Source organism: Athene cunicularia (genome assembly GCF_003259725.1).
Source record: "Athene cunicularia isolate RWA chromosome 12 unlocalized genomic scaffold, athCun1 chr12_part1, whole genome shotgun sequence".
Taxonomy (NCBI): domain Eukaryota; kingdom Metazoa; phylum Chordata; class Aves; order Strigiformes; family Strigidae; genus Athene; species Athene cunicularia.
The window spans coordinates 20,233,948-20,257,452 of NW_020799116.1; the positions used below are offsets into that span (position 1 = coordinate 20,233,948).

Below are 23,505 nucleotides of genomic sequence, written 5' to 3' on the forward strand. Positions count from 1 at the left end.
GTAGAAAATCATGTAAGGCCTTTGTAATGTTCAGCACAGCATATCTTCATCCAACAAGTGAGGTATTTCTTCCTGCTGTCAAATGATTTTGGCTTGAGTGTAGCTGATCAGACTTCACTGGGACTGCAGCTGCGTGGCAGTTGCTGTAGTTAGATGTACGTTGCTCACAGAAAGGAAGCTTCTGTCAGACTTGGAAGAGAAGAGATTCTGGCAGTAATGGTACCACACAGTTCAGGAATGATGGTGCTGGAGAAACAGAAGGGTAATTTTAAAAGATTTCATTTTGGCCTTTATCACCAGGAAGAGTGTGAAGGAAGAAATTTTCTTTCCACCCACAAAGTGTTGCATCATGGTAGCACAGAGTTTGTCAGCACAGCAACAAAATGTTCATGTAATCCTACTGAAACTATTGTTGTCTTGTCAAGAAATGGCGATAACATGACACTTGCGACATAGCCTTATAAAGCCATTAACTGGAGGAAGGTGGAAAGGGGAAAAAAATCTCCAGAATGTGTCTTGCAGAACTGGAGAGAAGAGTCAAATTGATATGTTCTTAATTCCCAGTGTTTCATATGCTTTAATATTTGTTTCTTCCTTTGTATACATTTTAAAGGGAAGATGATGAGAGCTAAGTGGTAGTTGCTAAAACTAGAGAGAAAACTAGCAGTAGCTTGACAGAAAAACTCCCAAACTACAGTTAACTGTTGATTATGATAGAAGCAGTTTATGTAAAGATTTAATCTGTTCTTTGGGGTGAATACATTGTTTTCACCAGCAAAGAACCTGAAAGAGAAAAAGGCTAAAAAGAAAGAATGACAACACTGAATGGGTTCTATTTTAAATCCACCTGTCTATATCACAGCTACTCATGCAAGTATTGATCAATAATGCACAGATTTCAGCTTGTTTTATCTCAGGTCTGATACCAAACTAGCAATGAACTATCTGGAAAAATAGTGTTCTTGTTCCTCTTATCTTTTTTTTTGTCTCCTCGCTTCATTGAAAATTTTAACCAAAATGAACATGTTAGTTACCCAGCAGGCTGTACCCGCAGCATGTTGCTCTATAGCAACATGTTTCAGGTAGGAGGCTGGAACCAGTTTTGGAAACAGATGACACCAATTCCCCCCCTCAATTAATCCTACACTGAAATCAACAAAATCATAGTACTTAGACAATAATTCTAATGAAGTTAGAATTTTGGGTCATTTCCATAAGTTAAATATATTTTAAAGCATATACTTAGTGAATTTGCATAATTAATACTTATAAGAAATTTTCCTTTTTTGATCTCAGGTCTGTTGAATGTTAATGGAGTTGTATTTACAGTGTACTAAGTGAGATTAGAACTGGGTCCTGCATGTTTGCATTGTGGAGCAAAATTTTGTAGCAAAAGCCTTTGATTTCCGTATGTGTCAGTGTTCAAACCTTGCAGGAAACATGCACTTTTTACATGCTAGCAAAAGCTTTATCTCTAGAGCTTGTACTGTTGGTATGTTTGTGAAGTCAGACAAAAGGAGCGAGGTGCTACATATCATGAAGCATTCTGGAAGAAAGTTTAATTGTTCCTGTATTAAAATCTTAGCTGCTAAAACCCTTAAAGAAATGATGCTGGTCTAAAATATTTTCTGAATTATCTAAAGGATTTGAGAAGTGCTTAATTTCCCTTGTCTGTTGTTAAGACCTAAGGTGGGAAACTGGTTGTTAGGTTTTACATAGTCATTGTATAGTATACTCCTAATGAATCAGGGAAGTGCTTTATATTTTTATATGATGATGTCTGGTGATTTTAAATTTTTTAAAAATTAAAGTGTTTTAAATTAGAAATATATTTTTTCTTCATTAGATGTCAAAAAGTGTCTCCCACCAAGGACATTTTGGTATAATCTCCTTGGTAATTCATGTGTCCTTCTCTTGGTGTGTAACTAACACAGCCAACCACTTACAATGCCAGCAGAATTTTAAAATGATGTTAAATGGCTATCTTAACATTAGACCAAAATATTTACTCCTCTTTCCTCTGCAATATTTTATAAAATAAGTAATAAACAGCATAAGTACTAAATGTATGTCACTGGTGGACAAAGCAGTAAGTTTTCCTTTGCCTATGAAATGTTGCTTTGTGATCTTTTAGTGTCCTTCAGAGATCTCTGCTTTAGTGGCTTTTCCCTTGGATGGACTTTGAGGGTGAGAAGGAGAAGGGTTAACTTTCTGAGGAAATATTACAGACACATGCCCTAATTGTAGGTGCTATTATGAGAATAAGGCTGAACTGTGATGAATTAAGTAATTCCCTCTCATACAAGAAGAGGGATGAATTCTTAATACCTCAGAATTGGAAGGCAACCTTCTTTAACAGGCAGAGGGAAAACAGTCTCCTGAAAGTTCCTGTCACAGAGTCCCCTGGCTTGTCAAACTGTGTTTTCTGGAGATGGGAAGCAGGTTTGAGTTTGATTGAGAAGCCTTTTATGAACTTAAACATATCTGAGAAAGTTGAACCATGGCAGTTCATCTTAGTTGTGAGTCTAGTTCTCTGACCTTCACTTACTTTTAAAGACAAATCATTACTGATACATCAGAATGCTTCTTAGCGATTGTTTTATGCACTTCTAATAAGGAACTTGTCACAAGTAGGTATTTTGCATTGATTTATAAACAGTTGCAGAGAACATGAACCCGCACACATCTGACCTACTTGATTACCAATGGGGAATACTGTTGAAGGTGGCTTGCAGGTGCTGGATGTAGGGAAAAAAACCTACTGCTCTGTTTCTCCTCAGGAAAGTGGTCTGCAAAGAAAAGTTACCACTTGTAAATGTTTTATGTATGTTGTTATTGGAATGCGCCATCATATTTGCCCTGGGAGGTAATACCGATATGGTAGAAAAGCTTGAAGGGAAAGGACAGAAAAGGTTATAAAAGCTGATTGTGAGCCTTGTTTTTAATATTACTTGGAGTGTGAAGCAAACCTTTTCTTTGTCATCATTTTTTAGGGAGAAATGAGTCTGGGGAGAATGGCAAGTAAGGGTAAGAGTCAGGAAAAATCTCTTGCCTCTACTGGCTTTTGCAGTTCTTTTTGCCTTGTGGCCCTCTGTTCTAGCCCTTCGAAAGTTCATGTTTATTTTTATCCCTATCTGGGACTCCCTGTGCAGAGCTGTGCAAAGTAAAGCTGGTGTCTTCTGCCTGATGGGGCCTTGCTCTTACGTTCTTTTGAAAACTATAGCCTCTGTAGGAAATGCCTCTTCTTTGTCTTGTGCATGGTTTGTACATTTTTAGGTGCTGACACAGTATAATTAAAATTGAAGAAAATAGGGAAGGCATTTAGAAACAGTAATTACTGGTATGTCAGTAACAAAATTAGTGGGAAGTGAGTATGAAAAGAGAAATTGTCCTTCTGTGAACAGCTTTAGCAGATCTGTCCTTGCCTATGGATTTAAAATATTGTATTTGAGTAGCAGGACCAGAGACGTACCTGGAGCTGTCACTAATGATAAAAATTTTCTTAATCTCAGTGAGGGAATTAGCTGTCCTCTCCTTTTGCATATACTCATTAATTAATTGATCACACTTTGGTGTGCTAGTGCTTATCATACAAGTTCACAGTGTGGGTGTTTGCATTGCAAGAGGTCCAGGTCATGAAAGGACCTGTGGAAGGCCTGCTTCTAAGCTACCAGAAAAAGAGTGCTTTAGCTCTGATGAATATGTATGAGCCTCACTTGCTTTTTAGTCTCAAGCCTGCAGGGCTGTTTGAATGTTTTGGCAGAACTCGGTTTTCCAGTATCAAAGAAACATAAGCCAAAGCCTAGCTCTGCTCTAGATGCTGGTCCTGTAGGGTTGCAAAGAAGACAAATAATACTCCGTTTGCTTTCAGGGTCTGTAAATCTGTTTGCAGTAGACTAATTTCAAAACCAGTTTATAGTCAAGTAGTATAGGAGAATAAGCAAGGGGAAGGCTGTTTTTTCTTTTTAATGGAAGATGTTGTGTATTGTCTAGTTGGTTTCCTTTCCTTTCTTTTTTTTTTTTGTTTGTTTGTTTGTTTGTTTTTTGTTTTGTGTATGTTGAGCTGGTTTGATCTCTGCCAAGTGTGTTAGAATAAGCATCTGAAACTAGTTACTGTGCTCAATAGGTTACTAAAGCTAGTTCATAAATGCCTTGAAACGAGTATTTGTTTTAATAGCGATAGGTGTGAGTTGCAGAAGGATCCCATAATGCCAGCTGCATATGGAACACATAGTTTGGTCTGATGTAATCAAAGACTAGTCTGCTCCCATTCTAAACTCAGGGTAGTTAGGATACTTTTTCCCTCACCCTGACCCCTTGCCCTGATCATTCAGGTTTTAATGGTATCTCTTCAGACAATCAAATCTTCATAACTTAAAAACTACTATTCTGATTTAAAAAAAACCCATTGAGACTACAGTCCCACCACTGAAGGCTGTTAGGAGCAGTCCCACAAAAGTGCAGTTCAGACTTTTAAAGAGGTCTTGCTCACTGAGTTGTTTGCTGCAGCATGAAGCCTTTACTTAAGATACAGAATTGCTGCATTGCTGCTTTATAAGCTCTCATCCCCGCCTGAGACTAGGTTCTTTTTTTCTGTCGTACGAGAGAATAATGTAAGATCATTTTTGACCTACTGATTCAAATTTTATCTTGCAGCTATTAACCTTCCTCCTTGTTAATTTACACATTTATTTATATTAGTAAGGTTTGTTAAGGAATGTGCTGGCTTTCCCCAGTATTTTGGTGGTTTTACTATTTTGAAGACATGCAAATTTTGAAAATTGTATCTTGTGACTGTGGCAGATCTCAGCGAATACTAGCAATGATCATATCCGTAATCGGTGTTCTCTTTCTTGACAAAAGTAATAAAAAATCATGTTACTATTTTCACCCTGAGCTTCTACGTCCAGCAAAAGGGATGATGGTACTGGAGGCAGTCTGTGTGGGTTGTTTCTTTGGTGCAAGTAGACTGGTGTGTTTTGAAAGAGCCCAGCTTTCCAACTAGCATTAGGGGCTAATGTTTAAATGTACACTTAGGTTTAAAAAAGCTTTATAAAGATGGAAGATCTCATACTGCAGAGTGAGTCAAACATGTATCTTGGGAGCAGCTCGCCAAATGGGTTAGCAGCACTCTGAAGGACAAGTGTCGCTATGTGCAAACAAATTCCAATTCAAATTCTGACTGTGTGAAATCAATTTGAAGTGAAAACTGAAAAGATATCAAAACCTGAGAAATACCTGATCGGTATAACAAAATCTTGGGAGCTACAGTTCATCTTGCCTGTTCCTGCTGTTGGAACCTGAGTTGATGTGAACTTTGTTTGCACTGAACGATCCAAAGGGAAATAATTGGGTTCTGACCCCGCAATGAGTTTTGCATGGGCTCATTACCATTTAGACAGATGGCGTATATTAGAATTGCCATTTCTTGTTTCATTGTAGTAATAAATGGCAACTTTTTTAATAGTCTATGTTCATGAAACACTGTAATTTTTATTATGCTTCAGTGAGATTTGCAAGCTGCCATTGAGATGAACAAAACCACGCAAATGATTGCAAACTGAAAGAAGACTTTAACAATATTCAGTTTGGTTTATTTAAGATAGTGTTCGATTTTGCCAGTTCTGTTCCATTTTGCCTTTTTCCCTGTTCAGCTACCTTTCCCATAAGCTTGCACTGCTACTTTTTCTTTTGGGTTTGTGCAAACCACATAGGTTTTGTGTGTCTTTGTGTGTGAGGGAAGGGATTGCCTAAGCATTAGGGAAACACTAGGGTGGGTTTGTTGTGGAGTTTTTTTGTTGCTGTTGTTTTGTTTTGCTTTTTTCATAGCTGTCTGGCCAGTGATACATGTAAATGTTAGTATTCCAATAGGAATTCTACCCTCAGACATGGCTCTGAGATTTCCGGTGGTCTCTTCTTCCCTTAGCCTTCTCCACTACTTAATAAATTTCTCTTACAGTCCTTGCACTTAGTGGCAAGATTTGTAAATGTGCTGATTGTCTGGCAGTGCGACTTGAAGATCTGATTGCTTCATTGAGGCGTGGAGCACTTCTGAGTTTCTCGCTCACAGGGGGTTGCAAGGCACACAGGAGAACTTGTATCTGATCTGGACCTCCCCAGTGGTACATCATCTCTTCTTTGTTCTGTGGTTTTGATTTAAACCTCTTTTCTGTGAAGTAAAGGTGTGGCAGGAGCAATAACTTGGGTGAAACAGTTCATAAAACTGAAGAGTATTGATCTCCATCCTATAGAATAATAAATTATTCCTTTGAGAACAGTTTGCTGCTGTGTGAATCACCTGCTTTGTCTTCACGTATAGTGAAGTTTTGGTGCTTTAACATGATAAATGCCAGTATTTCTGTTAGTTTCTTATCCCAAACCTGTATCTTTAGGAAAGTCAGACTATTCATTTATATACTGTCTGTTAGTGGAACAGTTCCTGTCATAAATACCAGGTGTTGAGAAAGTGCTTCACACAGATGTGGTGTACTGCTATTTGACTGAGAGACTTTCACATTCTGTTCACATGTCATATCTCATATGTTAAGCTGGGTGAAAACCTGTTTTGTTTCGGTTTGCTCTTATGTTTACATTGATTTAAAAATGTGACATATAGTAATGAGAAATAAAACACACCTTAAGATGCTACAAAAAAGCTCTCTAAGAAGAAAAACTTTATTACTATGTTGAACTAATTTGATACATGGAGTGTAATAGAGCAATTAAAGAAAAAAGGAAGGAACTATTTTTTCACTTGCAAGGGAGAATGTCTGTTTCATACAGAGTATTCCTTTGCAACAGTCTCCTGATGATAGGATATTATAATAAAATATGTATTCTCCATTTGGCATCAGTGGGTATGGGTCACTGAAAATCCCTGAAAGATTTTATTTTGTTAGTTTATGGGGAAAAAAGGCAAGTAAATGAAAGGATGAAGGCCAGGGCCACTCTAAAGCTTGTTACTAATTTGAGATGGTCAATCTGAGATGGTGGAAAATGGACTTACTTAAAAAAAAAAACCAGCCATCTTCCCCCCTGCTCCTCCAAAAATTGTCCTTTTGGTGCTCACTGAAGTGGGCAGGTGGAATCTGAAGTAGTGAGAGTAGAGAGTGTAATAAGAGAAAATGTTCACTATTTGGCTAAATATGTAAGTACATAAAATGGGAGAAGAGATTTTAAGTAGAGTTAATGCATCTTTGCTTTGAAATATGGAATATTTTGTTATATGTGACTCTGGTGGAAAATTTTATATGCTTTTTTAGCCTGTGGAAATAAGACTACTGAGGAAGTATGCCTTTTTTATGTCAGAATACCTGAGTCCTTGTTAACTGTTTGACTCCATAAAGTCATGTTGGAGATTTATCTAGATACAAGAGCCATCTGTCCTCAGTAGGAAAGAAATTGAACTGTCTTAAATTAATGTTTTGAGTATGATGGTTGAATGGACCATGATTAGCTTGGTCCCCTATGGATGGAAAGCTTTATAGCTTTTTATACACTGGAAATAAATCTAGCATTTTTCATAAGTATATATTTAGTGTGCCACTGGTAGCACTATAAATGTATCAAATAGTAAATATGTGCTATTCATATGAGAAGTATTTGGGGGAATATATTTCTTTTAAGTCTTTGGCACTTAGCACAATATAAGGGGTACTCTTTGGAGTTGAGAGAAAATGTAATTATAAAAGTTACTAAGAATGAAAATATAAATTTTGTTGTTTTTTCCCATAGCAATTTGTACTTCTGGTTTTCTTTTAAGCAGCTTGAACAGTTTAGTGCTTTTCTGGTTTTGTTTGTTTTTTTTTAAATTTTAAAAAAAATGTTATACCTCAAAACCCAATACAGATAATCTGTTTATTTCAACTTATTATTTCTGTTTTTTTTTTTTGTTTGAAAATGCTTTTTTTTAAGGCAAACTTTTGCCTAAACTCAGCTGTTGAAGTCAAAGTCTAATCTGTTGGAGATGGACAGCAATGAGAGAGAAGTGGAAAAAATAAAACCCAAAATAGGCAAAAGCTATTTCTGTGGTGCCTGCAGCTCAGGTGCTAAGGGCTGTGGGCAGAGCACATGGCACATGAACTCACCCCTGAACCTTGATTTCCCCCTGCCCTGTGTCCCCCTCTTTTGACTGAGGACAAATCATGGTTCTTGAACGTTATCTTTGTTTGGCCTGTCTGTGGAAGCAAAATTCACCAGCAGCAGGCTGCTCTTAGGCAGGTTTTATTCTGTGAAACTGGTCATGGCTAAGTATCGTGAACAGAGATGCTTCCCACTTACCACATGTAAATTGTAACAGAGTTAGTGAAAAGTAAGTGACTTTTGGTGGAAGTAAAGAAAGACTTTTCCTTGTTTTTCAGTTGTGGTTTCTAGTGGTGTTAGAGCTCTTTGCTGCTTGAAAAAGCAACTATTCAGATTTTTTTTTGTAACTTCTTAGAAGCTGGAGAAACAGCTTTTATGGTACTGTTGTAGATGTCTGAAGTCTCCTTCAGTTCAAGCAGTAGAGGCAGATTGCAAAACAAAGCGTTGCTTATGTTGCATATTATATGTACTAGAGGTACCTGTGAGTAGCGCGTTTTCCATGGCTCATTAACTGAAGAAATGGTGACAGCAATGGGTAAAGGCTTTGAATTGTTATCTGGAGGGATCCATATGGAGAAACCTGGAATAATAATTAAAAATGCCAGTACCTATAAGCAGTAGGTAATACCAACATAAGCAATGTTTGTATTGATTCTAGTCTGTTTTGTGAACAACTATTTTAGAGGTTTAGAGGGTTTTTTACTTGCTGAAAGCCTGATAAATTTCTACCTTTGCAAACAGTTATCAAAAAGTAGTGCTAATGTTTTGCCAACTTTTATTTGTTGGCTCAGTTTTCCTTGTTGAAAGGAACAGTAATCATGATTTATATTGCTTTCCAGCTTCATTAGTTTGGCATGTGGGTGCTTGTTGTGTAACGTTAAATATTTAGCATCAAATGGAATTTACATAAACTTGATGTATTATCGTCATATAATCATCACTGATGTGGTGAATGCTTCTCAGCATTCTGTTCAAGACTGTGTAAGATTCTCATGCACTTGGCTTGGCCGTGTTTGTGCGTGCTGAAGCCACTGAGGATCTAGATGTTGATGATCTCAGTGAGGGTCAAAAATCTCACAAAATTTAATACATCACTAACAGTTAATCACATCTCTCACAATTTAAATGCAGATGCATTTATTCTGTGAATGACGCATTTTACAAAAAAAGTTATTTAAGACCTCTGAAACACTTTACGAATAGTATTTTTGCATGTATTTGCACTCAGTTGTCTAATCTCTGGTACAACTGAAATCATGTTACCTTTTTTTTAGTTGATGGCTGTAGTTTTATTCCCCTAGATCCCCCTTCCATTTTATCTTGTCAAAAGGCATACTTTTTCAGAAAAAAAAGTTACATATAGTACAGTGTTACAACCTTTAAAACAGGTTTATTTTATGTTTGTATTTCCTTAAGTATTTGTTCACATGCTTAGAAATGATCTTGGACCATCAGTTCATTCTGACTGTGTACCTCCACTGTGCAGAAACACAGACAGTAAGAACAAAAGTATCTCATCCATAATAAGGGATTGTTTTTTTTTTTTTAAACAGAGGGTACCAACACCCCTTGTCACTGAAAATTTCAGCTGAAATGTGTTCTAATAGTTGTGAAAATACTGGTGACGAATTGGTGTCTTCAGGTAGGTAATTATGACACAACTAAGCTAGCATGATCATCCTTCATGCTGCTGGCCTGAGGAATAAACTTGATTTTGCCTCTGGCTACCCTTTTGAAACGTGGTAACTTCGATGTGACTGCGTTTTCTATTTGCACATGCTCCTTGATCCTGCCCATGAAGCTTCCTGCTGCTGCGGGGAAGCGGTACGGTCAGCCTCGTTTGGGGACACGTGGGGAACACACCTCCTGAGACCATAATGTGTTTTGAGGGCAGGGTAAACAGGAGGTGGAATGGGAGACCTCATAAAAGGCTCAGGAGCCTGCTCTGCTCCTGGCTCCTATAGATAAGTGGGCTGGAAGCAACGCCGTTGGTTGCAAAGTGCTTTCTGTGGCAGATGATGAGTCCCCGGAGGGAGATCCTGCCAGTGCTGTGTTGTCGTAGGAAGAGGTGCGACGTCACGTCAAGGCCCAGCCAGGAAAAGCCGCTTTATCAAGGCAGAATTTTTCTGGATCTGTGTGTGGGTGGCTTCCTGCTGGAGCCTGAAGAGCTGTCAGCGTTGCCTTTTTGTGACAATAGTGTGGGGGAAAGCTATGCAGGAGAAGTCTTGAAGAGCTAAGAAATGTTTTAAAATACTTCATGCTTTGCTGAAAGAACGCTGTTTTACCTTTAATAGAGGAGAGGTTATAATCGCTTGGTTTTTAAAAAGAGGATTTGTGGTGTGCTCCGGTGAATTCTTTTATGATGAGCTTGCAGGGCATAACCCTAGGAATGTTAAAATACTGGTAACAAAACAGTATTCCTCCAGTGCGGGTATAGTCTTAGGTACCTTAAGATACTGGTAAGAAAACAATATTCCTTCAAACAGCTCTTGCAAGCATTCTTTCAAAAGTCCAACCGCAGATGGTAAAAGTAATAGTTTAGGCATAGAGTTAACTGTCAACGAGAATAAAAATTTTCACTGGAATCTAATCATTACCATTTTATTTGATAAAATGGCCTGTTTTCTGCTTTCTAATCAAAAGAATTAATCTTGAATCACTTCTATATGTGCCATGAGAATAATTTCGGTATTTTAGTTAATCAAAGAAAATGTAATTGATTGTTGCTTTTGAGACATAGGCATTAATAAACAGGCAAAACATAACATGTCTTGCATAAAAAGCCAAGAGATTAATTTACAGAGAAGTCTCTTTCAGGTGCTTCTTGCCATACATAATATTTTACGATGAGGACATACAAAATCTTTCCAAATTGTCATTAGAGTCACATCATTATTCTCATACTCCAAAACTACCTTGTTTATTATTGCTGCTGTTATTGAGAAAACAGCTACTGTAAATAAACTGTAAAAGTTGCAAGATCAGAGGAAGGATTCAGAAATACCTTCTGCGTATTTCTGTATCTTTCTACAGTGGCAAATACCACCTTATCAGTATTATAATCCCATTCCTTGTAAGAATTGTTGCTTTAAATTGCCCAGAAATAATTTGAGAATAATTCTGCCTATACTACCTGGGAACTTCATTAGGCAGTTTTCAGTCTGCCCTGACCAAAATTTTTTGTTGGTGACATCAAGGCAGAAAAAACGAAGTGAAGGAAGGAAAAAAGAAGAGAAAAGATGATGACATCTTAAGGACTGTGCTTCTAGTTGGGGATAGAGATGATTGATTCATCAGGCTTCTTTCCTTTTATCTGCACTGTTTCTCTGATCTGTAACAAGAAAACTCTGGAACTCTTTAGCAACAGAAAACAACCGCAATAAACAACAAATGTTAAGGGAGGTGGTGAAATTCTAGTAACTCTGGGAACTCTGATTGAGATTGTTGTTAAAGACCAACAGTTTCACAGCCTTTTTCTCTTGCCTCATATGCTTTGCCTGTAATACTTGTTTCCCAGTAAGTATATATCATCTTATAAATGATTCCATGCCAGAATTCTTGTTAATAATCATCTGAATGTGCTGCAGAAGCAATGCTTGTTCCCTTTGAAGAGAGGGAATTATTTTTTCTCCTTAAACTAGAGGGGTCAACATCAGGCAACGCGCAATTGAAAGTGATACTGGAGCTGTATTTGTGTATGACAGTTACTATACTTGTCTCATGGAACAGAGTGATAATGATCCCTTGGCTGGCAGAATGCATTATCTATAGATCACTGTGATGAAATTGGGATATATCTGTCTTTCATTTCTCCATCCTTTCATTTCTGAGAGAGTTCTAATATATCATCAGTCTTTAATGTTCAGTGTTTCATGATGCCTCTGGACATCAATTTGGATGGTCCAAATCCTCTAATAGCCTGTATTCCTTTCTTTTTTTTTTTTTTTTTTTTTTTTGGTATGTGGTATGGAACTACAGTGGCAAGATACCTTGCAATAGTTCAAGTTTTAGCATGTGTAATTAATTTGTAATGAATAATTATGTGTACAGTTACTGTAAGTGATGGGAAACCCAACTATGACAACTACTTTGACCTTAATTTAAGAAAATGCTGGAAGGCATCTTTGCATAAATGATCTTTCTTGGAAATGTCACCATAACTTTCTGGTGCTTTGGAAGACCTGAACAGAGAAAATAAATTGATTTGCAGGTAAAACTTTGTCAGAAAAACAACACAGTTTTGTGAACAGGGAGGTGTAAATCCTTTCTCAAATCCAGACTGTTTGGATGTGCCTAATGGATGCTCAGATTACTTTCTAGGAACTCTTTTAATCCCTCCTTCAGTGATCCTGAACTTTTGATCCAGGCAGGCATCTTAATTTAATGAATAAACCTACTGTGAAAATCCCCCATTATGTCTACAATGCAAGTGGGATGCTAAGTGGGATGCAGAACCAGCAATAATACAATTTTGTTATGGAATGTAAATTACTCTGAAACAGCATTACACATGTGTGTCAGTGCTTTCATGGGGACTTGGGCTCAGATCTTCCCATGGTGCTGTGCTTTGCCCAGCAGACAGACACTTGTACCTCATCCCTTAAACAATATAGATGAATAAAATAAAAAGAAGGTGTGTTAAAGCGTTGCATGAAATGGTGGGGGTGCTTCTAGTTTTCTATATTCACACTGAGATGCTTACGGTTAGGATCTGCCTGCGTGGCAAACTGCTGTAATTTCAGTGTTTTATAGCTCTTTCCTGTGAGAAGATCTTTAGCTAAGCTGCAGGTTCTCCCTTGGCAGGCCTTGACTGTGGATATGACCTTTATACAGCAGGATGCACGCTCCGCTGGCCAGCAAAACTAAGTGAGAAATGAATTATAGCCCTTTTTCTTTTGAGGGTTGACTTAAAGTGTATGGACGGTTTTCTCTAGTGGTTGAGAGAGATTCTCTCAAAAGCAATGAAGTTATTTTCCTGTGCACATCAGCTAAGACTCTTCCCAGTGATATTCAGGTAAAAGAAGCAGAAGGAAGAACAAAAAAGAAAATTCTTGTTATCCTTTAATATTTGAAAAAGTAGTGGTGTGATAAATATTCACTAATAGCATAGCCCATCCTGTGATGCAGTCAGAATCACAGATGACCTTGTGAACATCTGGTGTAACAGCAAGCAGAGCAGTAGATTAAACCTATTTTCTTTGCATTACTGAAAAGGTTAACAGTCTTGCGAGACAGTTTGTTGGGTTTAATATTAAGGTTAATTCATCTTGCAGTACTATGAACTTCTGAGATATGTCCAAGTTTGGCACTTAAGCACACACCAAACCGCTGTGTTAAACTTACTGCAGTCCTTTATACTAAAAGAAGGTTGCGAAAATTAGTCCTTTCTGTCTAGATGGAGCAGTCTGGCAGCATCCTTTTGTTGCAGTGTCATAAATGTATTTACAATAAATGTGGCTACCGTAAATTCTGAAAACATATTTTTTTCCTTGGGAGGGGACAAGAGTGATGTATTGCTAAGTAAATCTCTTGAAGAATGTACTTTCATCATCATTATTTGGGGAGGGTAACTTCTTTCCCCCTTTTATTAATTCTCTCTTAAATGTGGATTTTAATGAAAAACCTTGAAAAATGCTTTTGACTAGATTATTAAGAAAATACTTCATAATTCTCTTTTTTCTTTTTCCTTCAGTTGGTCATTTATATTCTGCACAGACTAGAATAGCACTGTGGGGGGAGCACTTAAATAGGAAGAAGATATTTGTCATCTGTCACACTCTGAATTAAACTTTTGATATCGAGTTATTGCCTTAGAAATAACTTCAAAAAAATCTGCATGCGGAGAAAAGTACATGGTGGGGGAAGCTGTTGAACTAGTTATTACATAACACTGTGTTAAATCCTCTGTTACTGAACAGAGTCTTTAAGAATATTTCTTCATGATTAAATTAAAAAATACATCCATACAGTTAAATTTTCAATGATTCCTTGACCACTACTTGGAATTTTTTTTATTTAACAAAATCAGAGATGGGAGGCTGAGGTTCCCAGAGCTGCTGCAGGGATTTCTAATAAGAAATTAATATCCAGTTTTGTTAGATGCTTTGAAAATGTCTTTTTAAAATGTCTTGTTGTACATTTACATATATTAGGGATGTAGAAAGGAGAAAAAGGGGCCCTGTCTAAGGAGAACCGTTCATTATACAGCTAGGGAAGTAAAGCTCAAAGGTACCAGTGACAAACACAAAAAGTGAGTTGGGAGGAATATATGCTATTTAGTAATGGCTATAGTGGAAAGGGTATTTGGACATTGGTATGATACTTCTGTTTTGTGGAAAGATTTTGAAAAATTATAAATGAGATGAAACAAAGGAGGGGTTTATCCACAAGACTGGGATGGTAGAACCATTCCTAGCTGATGAGTTTTAAGACTGCTGAGGGAGAATGATGGACTCTCCCACAACCAGTTTTGTTTCAGAATGCTTGCTAAAAGAAAATATCTGTAGAGTGGCTGTGTTCATTAACCTGTCATTTGTTGAGATAAGTGAGCAACTTGTATTTTTTTGCTAAATCAGGTTGCTTGCTTTGTGGCTTTGCTTATCCCCTGTTGACAGCTTCTGCTGTGGTGCAGAAGGCTTGGAGGCATTGCTGTTACCTAACACAATGCACAGCAGACGTCTTTTCTTGTACTCTGAATGGCTGTATTCTTTTGGTCTGCTGCAAGTACCTCTGACTTATTTGTAGCCATCGCAGCCTATGGTCATGTCATTTCTTATCCCAAAATGTTTACATTTTTTTTTTTTTTTTTTAAATCTCCTTTTGGTTCATAGTTGATAGCAGGTTTGATTTAGCATAGAGAGACATGTGGTGTGAATGTGTCCGTGCTGTCACAACGCAAGGACGTCTTTCCACAGAGTAGATGACAGTAGCTAGCAACATGCAGATCCTCCATCTGATTCCCTTTTTGCGTGCAGTTAGCCATGCAGGAGCTGGCTACTGTGCCGTTTGCTGGCTGTCCGCCAGCGTGACACACGGGCAGCTCTGCCAGTAGCCAAGAAGCCTTACGTGCCTTAGAAACGTGTCATTTCTAGCTGGGAATGCCCGAAAAGCAGAATTTTGTTAGTCCTCGACTTGTGCTTCCAGAATTAAGAGAATACGTTTTTTCTAATTAAAAAAATATTTTCAAACATGGGTTAAATTTTTTTGAGACTTTATAAGTGGTGAATCTCATTCATTTTTGAACTAGTTTTTATAGGGCGTTTACTGTACAGCTTTAAACTGTCAAGAAATGTTATTGGATCACTGAACTGATCTCTGGGAGAAAATAATCTAGTATCTATGTTGAATACAGCTGTAAAGCTCTATAATATCATATAGTTGTTGTTATCTGAGGATGTTTCTAGCCCAGATTATCTTCTAGAATCAGAGAGACAAATTATTAAAGGAATTGTTAATAACTGCAATTTATGAAGTGCTGGTAAATACAGTGGTGTTTGCACATAAGCTGGGTCATAACTTTTATTTTCTTGGAAATTGTTTGAGTTCTGCTACAAATCCAGCCCCTTTTGTTAGTAGTAAAATGGAATATTTAGAAAATATATGTCTAATATGTCTGTGGTAAAGATGGTGATATGCCTTTTGAGCTACTCAGTGTTCTTATAACTGAAACCGTTTCAGAAGAACAGAAATTTGACCTCTTGGGGTATGAATAATATTGAGGCGAATGAAGGTCAGACATCACCTTGAATCTTTTGAAATATGGGACTTTGATTCCAGCACTTAAAATCTTAAATACCTGTTTCATTATTTATTTTAAAACTGAATACCTCAGGAAACAAAGAAGCATGCTACTTAAAACCCCTTACATTATTTTTTTTTTCATGTTTAAAATCTACAATAGATGGCTTTTGAATAAAATAGATAATAAAGACTAATGTCTCAAACCACTAACCATACCACGTACAATACAGGTCAACAACTAAATACACAACTGGACCTAATGACATTTTAACATCAAATTCATCTGGATCTATTGTATGATGCAGGTAAAGTGTCCAGTCATATTTGTTGCATTAAATTAGCATACAGAATAGTCATTGTATGAAATACTTGCGTATATAAATATATTGTGGATTGAATATTTGTTTCGTAGGTGTTGAATGCCTTTTTTTTTTTTTTTTTTTTTTTTTTTTCTCTGCATCTTTAAAGTCAAGGTAAAGAAATAAAGAAAAAAAAAATCCAAACAAAACTCAAACCCCACAACCCAACCCCGAACGCTTTTCCCCCCTTCCCTCAACCAGAGTAACATTTCTATTGACAAAACATCCTCAAAGGACTCAGTGTATCGTGAAATCTCAACCAAAACTCCTCTGTAACATAAGAGTCATGATTGCTTCCAGAAGTGGCTTTAACATTGTGCAGTAACACTTTTATGATCAGCTCTGCTGTCTTCTCATTGCTAACAGTTTAGGTCAGTAATGAAATGAAGTATCTGTGAGGACATCAGTGATCTTGCATCTCCAAGCGAAATGAATGGGATTATTTTAATTAATGCATCTATAACTTTTATGACTAAGAGGAGAAGCGGTGTTGACTGTTTGTTGCCCGCAACTCTTTTCTAGCTTGAAGAGTGACTCGTGGTGCCTGGAATTTCACCTTGATTTTAATGTCAGTCACTTTGATAAAGGAAGCACCAGGTTTGCATGTTTGAAAATACGTGGTACTGCTACGAGTCAATGTTTCCAGCTCACATTTCTAGCTAGGTCTTGTCTGAGAGACAGAACAACCTCTTTAGAAACAAACTCTGTAGAAGAACGCCCTTGACTCATATAATAGAACAAGGAAACCCGTCACTTGCTGCTTTTTCAGTTCGTCATCTGATGAGAGATGACAGTAGATGTACCACAGCCACTGAGAGGCTCTACTGCCTGTCTTTTTGACATATTGAGCTAACACATAGGCTGTCGGTTCTCTTTTGTAAGGCTATAATTACTTATATTGAAATCCTGGGGAATTGTAAGAAGGGTGAGATGCATTTCACACTGTAAGCCAAACTTGGAATAAAACTACATTTATGGAGGGTGGAAACAATTGAAGGTGTAGAGAGGTCTCTACCACTATTGCAGGGTGATAGTAGTGGAAGAGGAAACGCCTCACAATAGCCATTTAATGAAAAAATGAAGTAATTTCTCTTTTTTTCCATGGTAATGTATTTTCCAACTATCAGTGTAGTTTGTCTTTCCTCCTGTCTTCCCTGACTTGCAAATGTCAAGATTTCATTTCTCTACCAGCTTAAATTGCAGATGCAGAGTTTGTTGTGGAATTCTTGCTAATGTCACAGCCCTCATACTGTATATGCTATAGGCTTGAGTGTCCACTTCAGAAAAATGGCATGTTGCTTTAGCTGGTCTGGAGTTTCATTCATTCAGTGTTCAAACGTTAGTAACCTTTGACCTGGGATGCAGGAGGCAGATGGAGTGGGGTTTTGAGGTCTCTTCCTCTCCACAGGGTGAAAGCGCTGGCCAGCGGGATGCCTTTCCTCCCAGAGGCAGTCCTAATGCAGCTCACTGTTTCATTTATCCCAGCTTCACCCAAAGCTCTGCCTTCTTTTAAGTTAGCAAAAGCATCATACTTGATTCAAAATTGACATCCATGATAACTTTAACAAATTCAATTTATTTTGTTTATCTTAAGAGATGTTACTGTATAGCAGCAGCATTCTAGGACATTTAGAGATAAAGTAGCAAGAAACTCTGACACTGCAGTGAACATATCTTACTGGGATTTGTTGTAAATTGAAAAATACAAAGCAACTTTGATCTAAGCTACAGTACAAATTTTGGCTTTGTTCGGTATCATGCAAAATACTGATGTCATCTTTCTAATTTTGCTAAAATTTTTGTCTTTACAAAGATCATTCTCTATATTTATATAGATTTGTAATGATGGAAAACATATTTTTCAGCCTGATCGTATGGATTTGTGCACCAAAATAAGAATCTCTCACTGTAGCTTTTGCAAATTGCGTTGAAGCTGTCTTCTGTGAACTACGTGTACATGATTTGTCCATTGGCTGGAAAGGAATAAATCAAATAAAGGAAATAATGGAAAATCTTAACTATCACATGGCAAGGGTGCACATATTGAGTAATGGAAAATACTTCAAGTGGAAAAAGCTCTTTTTAGGTGTTGGAATAATTGTATGTTGCTTGAAGCACACGACTATAACAGTTTAAACGGTTATTAAAGAATGTTGCCAGATCTTATCACTGCAGTCATGCATATAGATTGGTGATCCCCATGCAGCGCTACAAAATGTGTGAATGAGGTGCGCTTACTAAAAATAAACCCATTGAATGCTATTCCTAAATTGTCATAGAATACTGGATAAATGATACAATTTTAGCAGTACAAAATCATCTCTAAGACTGAGTTAAAAAAATGTGTTTAACTGCAACCAATGAGTTTAAGAGACAATAAAATAGTTGCAGGCCGCCTTTGTTTTGAGCATTCATCAGTGTTTAAAAAACAAAACAAACAAACAAGACCCCACCAAGCAGAAAAAAAAAAAAAAAAAAAAAAAAATACTGCCTTGAGATGAATTAAGGGCTGGGTGTGGTACAGTGGATGAACAACCATGCATAGAGCACGTGCTGAGTCTTATGAGAAGGCACCATGCAGTATTTTACAGGTTTCGCTTGATCACTAAGTCTGCAACTGATTTATCTCTGAGTATCTACAACCAGTCTTTAATCATCCTCAGATTAGTTCATTAAACTTGGAGCCTTTGTAGTTCTGCTCTTGAATCATTTGCAAGCAATATTGATGCATTCTGGTTGTGTGGAAACACCTGGTAGGATTACAATTTGTGGAGTAGGCTGGAGTAGATTGTAACTGCTGTAAACATTGTAAAGCCATTGTAAAGCAGCCCAAAATATAAAGAGCGAGTATTGGGGAGGCGAGGGAGTGAGTGTGGTTAAATATTTAGCAACAGGTGAGCATCCCAGAGCTGACTGAAAGAGGGACAAAAGAACCTTTTCTACCCCCAACCCCACCTTAGGAGAATCCTCTAATAATCAAATTCCTCTTGTGCCCCAAACAGAATGTGTTTTCTTTCTCATAAGAACCTGGTTTGTTGATGAAGAGCCTGCCATTGCCACCTCTGTGACTCTTACAGATCTTTAGGCCATTGAATAAATGGGAACTCACATCAATTTCTTTATAATTCAGTCTTCAGTTTGATTTGGGAAGATGAAACCTTTCCCTCATCTAAGACAGTCTTAAAAATCAATGAAGTACTTTTCTCTCTAGCAAATTCTTTGATTATCAATTTCTGTATGGTTATTCATATTTTCATCCAACTGTAGCAAATGAAGGATTGCAGGCATTTCTGAATTTCTGCTCGAGCAAGGGTTTAAGCTATTTAGGGAAACAAATGAAGCACAAAGGTTTTGATTTAACAGTAAATTTTGTATGAATTAAATTTTTTCATGAGTGACTGGATTTCTCAGATCAAACTCCTTTACAGGGAATGCAGTATGCAGTACCTTTAACAACTGTAATTTTCCAAAATTCTGGGAATGCCAGTTGAAAGCATAAAGAGATATTGATCTGATGGAGCCTTAAGTAATCCCTGATCAAAGCAACAGTGCATTTTAAAACTAGCATTTATTACTCTGGGATTTATAGTTTTATAATCCTGGTCTATGGTTTTGTTGTCTTTCCAAGTCTGAAAATGTTGTGTCTTTATAGAGTCAGAGAAGCAATATTGCGAACACTGATTAGACCTTTATTTGAATTTATCACCCAAGTATTTGAGCACTTTTATGTTATCTTCTGAATATCTTCAAAACCAGTCTCAGAGGAATGGAAGTACTTTACTGATGAGGCAAATAGGGGCAGGAGGATTAATGACATACCTGTGTTGTTAGGCAGAAAAACACTTTTTGCAACCTCAGCATCAAATAGTAAGTGTTGGGAACTGTGGTGTAGACAAAAGAGAGCTCAGTATTCCCATCACTGTGACTCCATCTGTGCTGCTTCGAGTCCTGAGCTGGGAGTCCCCCTTCTTACTCATTTGACTTTGCATCATTATAATCTCTACTGTAAAGTTGTTTTGACTTGCTGTACTTTAAAGCTACTGTGTTTAGCTATCTTCCCCTAATATACGTCTCCCTGTTTGCAGTTAGTTTTATTCTTGGAGTTACCTGCAAATTGCCTGGAATGATATCTGATGCACGGATTGTGTTGCCAGTTTATGGAGAAGGACTGCTTTTGCTCAGCTGCAGTATTGTGCATGCAATTCAGAATGACAGAACTCTAGTTTTCAGCCATTTCCATGTATTTCTATAATGGGAAATCTCCGGAATAAATGTGGAAAAATGATGTTGGTACCCTGGGTAGTGGAGCAAGGTGTTTAACTTGGAACTACTACAAGTACATCTGTTGGCATAGGATGAAAGGAAAATATTTTGATCACTTGTAGTAATTAGATTCCATGGCACTTTACCCTTTTTCTTGGCCAGATTTCAATTTCATTTACAATGTGTCACCTACCTAGTTTTGCCTTGACTCTCAAATAGGCTGTATTGTCCTTTTAATTTCTGACCTGAACAGGCATGCACTGTTCACAGTGAAACTCATAGATTGAGAGAATTGCTTTTTGGCTGTTAACGGCATAATGTACATTCAGTTTGCATTGGGTTATGTTCCAACAGTGCTCTGAAAAGTTGAAAGAGAAATTGATACTGAACGTATCTATTCTGAAACTCTTAGAAGGCTGTCATTGCTATGTACCTGCCTAAATCTCACAATTCAGGGCAACAATTGTCTGACTAGTGGTAAGACGAACAAGTAAGGTTTAACAAGATGTATGCTTACCAGTTTGTGTCTTGACAAATGTAATACACAGTATCTCTGCTTACTCAAAATCATCTCCAGAAGATTTTAAAATAGATTAGTTTTTGAAAATTTAGCAATCCTATAGTTAGATTTGTGAACCAAAGAGATATCTAGATGTTTGTCTTGATGTAAGTCTCGGAAGATATGTTTGTTTTCATGACTTCCAAAAGTAGCTGAGTAGAACTGTTGTATACCCAGATTCATCTGTATATTTATTTACTAGACCTTTTTACTTTCAAAATATTTGGTTCTAAGAAAAATTGAGATTACTACTACAGAGTAATTATAAATGGCAACAAATGTGATAGCTTTTATATGTATTGTTTTGATTTTTTTTTGAATTAGTCAATTTTTCATGCTTCAGTTATATTGGAAGGTGTGTTATGTTTTTCTAAAGACTCACTTTAAAGTTTGCAATTAAAGAGTAATACGGAAGAGATAAGTTTAATTGTATTAATCATGCAATAAACCCATTTGGATCTAAATGAAACAGATGCTTTTAAATGGCTGGACTGCTTTTTTTTTCTCTGATTTTACATTCATTGTATGTAGTCATAACTTATATTTCCAAATTTGAAACTATTTATTCTTCATTTTTATTAGGGCTTGCATGCTGTGGCACAAATATTGCATCAGGCTGTGGGCCATGTTCATGGTAAGCCTTATTTCATTGTGTTAAGTTGTACACATTATCATTCCAGGGGATATTATGTTATTTTGTCAGGCTGTCATTTGCAGTGATCATCAACACACTGACATGACACTTTAGTCTTTATCTGTTGTACTGAATTAGTGACAAATTTTGAGCTTTGTACAACATCCAGTGCAAAATTGGTTTTAAAAATCTATGAAGAATCTCATAATGGCCTCAGAGTTTCAATGGTTATGCTAAAAATTGCAGACAGTGCAGGACGGGGATATTTTTGTAGTTTAAGTAATGCAGTGTCATCCTAATTCATGACCGGTCTCCAGATGACAAGAAGATGCAAACAGTAACACAAAAGGCCCAGCTTGGGGTCCAGCGAATCCCATTTTGTCTAGGCTCCATGTCTTCAGGCTTTTTATCTATGCTAAGCAATTCTGTATGGCTGCCAACTCTTTGGCACTTCTCAAAATAACTCAGTTAAAAATACTTCATAAACTCATTTTGTATAGGCAAAATAAGCCCCTGTGTTCCTCCAAAGCAGCACACATTTCTTCTCTTCCCCTTCTCCTCCAAATATTAGCAAATTACCACTTTTATTATGGATATGACATGAAAATAAACCAACTTTTGGAATTAAGCCTCACATTTATCCAATAGTTTCCAACTATGTTCTGTTCTTTTTTGAGCCGTTAAGTAGAAAACACCTTTTTTATTTCTGGGTTTGCTGATACATATTTTAAAATTAATTATTTTTCCTCTTGTTTTTTATTGGAAGTAGCTTGTATCCTCATATATTCATCCCTTGTATTTATTTTTTTCCTTCTACCTTCTAAGTTCTCCCTTACCTGCCAAAGGATGTCTATGCTACCTCTACCTTTGAGACCAGAAGTTAATAAACAACTTTCCCTAGTTGATGGGATTAGAGATGTCAGAGGAGTGGCCAAGGCTTTAAGGGACACAGTCTTTTAATCTTCTTCTCTAGGTCGCTTAAGTTCAGTCAGCCATTGAAAATCTGCCTTATTAAACTGTCAAGGTAATCAATAGACACGTTCAGTTAAGCTGCTTCTTGGTATTTCTGAGAGTCCAGTCACATTCAGAAATGTACTGCTGCTTCATGAATAAAAAAGTTTAATCCTAGCATATTCATTCTTAATAAACACACTTACCCATGGGAGCAGTTTGGCTTGCAGGGTCTTGAGCAGCCAACAGTCAAGGTTTATGTGCATCTTTGCAGATTGTGACCAAGTACAACCCCTCGCTCAGTTGCATATTACATTTAATTACTCATCACTCTGGTATACAAGTTAAAACAAGAAGAAAAGCTTAACATCTGTCATGTCTTTTAGTGCCAAAGTTTCTGTATTTCCAGTTTTTGGTTTGTTTTATGCACTTTTCCCTCATTCTAGCAACTTTTCCATGTCATGCATGAGTTTTTTCCATAGTCTGCTGTTCAATGTAGTGATATTTGGAACAGTTCTACTTTTTTGCTGGTGCTTGCTGAAGGTTTGGAAAGCCTGTGAGGATCTTAGCACTGACTTCCAATGTAATTCATCTGGGAGCCCCAGAATAATGTGGAATAATTCAAAATAATTCTTAGCCCTCTATGACTAATTTCACATTTTTATATTATCAGTTTTAAAATATCAGACCAATATTTTGTACTCTGAGGTATGATAAAAGTGTCTTTCATTTTAGAGTCCATCTAGCACTAATCCACTGCAAGTTTTGTAGATGCTCTCTATAGCAAGGGATCATAATTTTTCTTTACACAATTATTGCATAAGGCCCCAAGCTTGGCATTGCTTAGCTAAAATATTTTTTACAACAAATACAAGAAACCGTTGTAATCTCAAGGGCTTAGAGTTATTTTTTACTAA

General features: G+C 37.0%; 1 protein-coding gene across 1 annotated transcript in view; it reads left to right on the forward strand.

Annotated features, from left to right (window-relative positions):
• ATP2B2 (ATPase plasma membrane Ca2+ transporting 2) overlaps window positions 1–23,505 on the forward strand; it is a 428,819-nt gene that overhangs the window by 87,483 nt on the left and 317,831 nt on the right. The window contains exon 3 of the mRNA XM_026857617.1: window positions 21,586–21,637. The gene's annotated coding sequence lies outside the window, so the exon portion shown is untranslated. The remainder of the gene's footprint in view (window positions 1–21,585; window positions 21,638–23,505) is intronic.